Raw genomic sequence first — 325 nt, 5'->3', positions numbered from 1 at the left:
ATCCAATCTACTGTGTGAGAAAATTAGCTTAATGCACTGGAATTCTGGGTTTTCATTTCGGGCACCACATCATATTTTGGCATGTCAGTGTTCCTGGGTTCTGTGTTACTTATTTAACTTCAGTGCATTTAATGGAGATATACACTAAAAACTCAAGATTACGCAGAGATACTGCTCTTCATTGTTTCCATTGTTAGCCAAGTGTAGTGGGTTGACCCTGGCTTCATGCCAGGCACCCACCAAAGCCACTCTCTCACTTCCCTCCACAAAAAGGGACAGGGGAGAGAAAATATAATGAAAGGTTCATGGGTTGAGATAAGGACCA

The sequence above is a fragment of the Acanthisitta chloris genome, unplaced genomic scaffold, assembly GCF_000695815.1.
Source record: "Acanthisitta chloris isolate BGI_N310 unplaced genomic scaffold, ASM69581v1 scaffold4455, whole genome shotgun sequence".
Lineage (NCBI taxonomy): Eukaryota > Metazoa > Chordata > Aves > Passeriformes > Acanthisittidae > Acanthisitta > Acanthisitta chloris.
Note: the sequence above shows the minus strand (reverse complement) of the source record.